Source organism: Octopus bimaculoides, chromosome 12, assembly GCF_001194135.2.
Source record: "Octopus bimaculoides isolate UCB-OBI-ISO-001 chromosome 12, ASM119413v2, whole genome shotgun sequence".
In the NCBI taxonomy this organism is placed as follows: Eukaryota; Metazoa; Mollusca; class Cephalopoda; order Octopoda; family Octopodidae; genus Octopus; species Octopus bimaculoides.
Window position 1 is genome coordinate 56,011,675 of NC_068992.1, and position 995 is coordinate 56,012,669.

The following is a 995-nucleotide window of genomic DNA, read 5'->3' on the forward strand; positions in this document are numbered from 1 at the left end:
TAATATAGGAGAACAGAAGAAGCTTTGATTTATATTAGTTCTAATAATAAAAAATGTCAAAACAGTATAAAAAAGAATAACGATTCCCCACCCCACTTCCTGTCCCCACTAAGTCATTCCCTGTCAGATATATATTATGGACAATTAGTGTTAAAATTTATTTTTATTCTTAAAAAAAAAAAAAAAGTAATTACCTTGAGTAACACTGAAAATATAGCATCAAATACTCTTAGAATTTTCAGGTGTGTCTTAACTCTTAGAAGATAAATCATTCTGGAGCTCTAAATGAGACACCATTAAATAATTAAATGATCATCCATACTCTACCAGTAGAACAGTAAAGAATCTCCTCATTTGCATATCACAACAAGCAAAATTAACTAATGAGGAAACACCTCCTTCATGATTAGCAAAACATGGGACACCAGTTATGAAAATTCTGAGCCAAATAAACAATCAGGTTAGCGTCAGAGCAAAGCTTAAGCCTTTGCCCCAACATAAGAAAAGTGTTCCTGATATATATAACATTGTGTGTGTGTGTGCATATATATACGTACACACACTTCTCCCAATCATAATGACAATTATTTGTGTATGCAAATAGCTATTTGAAGCCAAATATATAGGGTTTCAAGTCCTAATCCTCACAAACTGAAGGAAAGCTGAAGGAAATTCCTGACTCAAAATATTCTGGGAATATTCCAGAACAACGATTTCCTTTGGAGAAGGGTTTACTGATTTGGGGAGAAAGGAGCTACTGATTGCAAAGAATGGGGGTTACCAATCGCTATCCCTTGAAAGCATTATAAACTAATATTGTATTCCAGTTTCAAAACAAAATTGGTTTCGAATTCAATATTCTTTAAGAACCATTAATTACTTTTTAGAAAGAGAAAAATCTTGTGTATTACCGTCTTTTGCTGACTGTCGAGGAATAATCAACAGAAGATATGTTTTAAGAAGAAAAAAAATATTTCCTTAAATGAACATTTCAG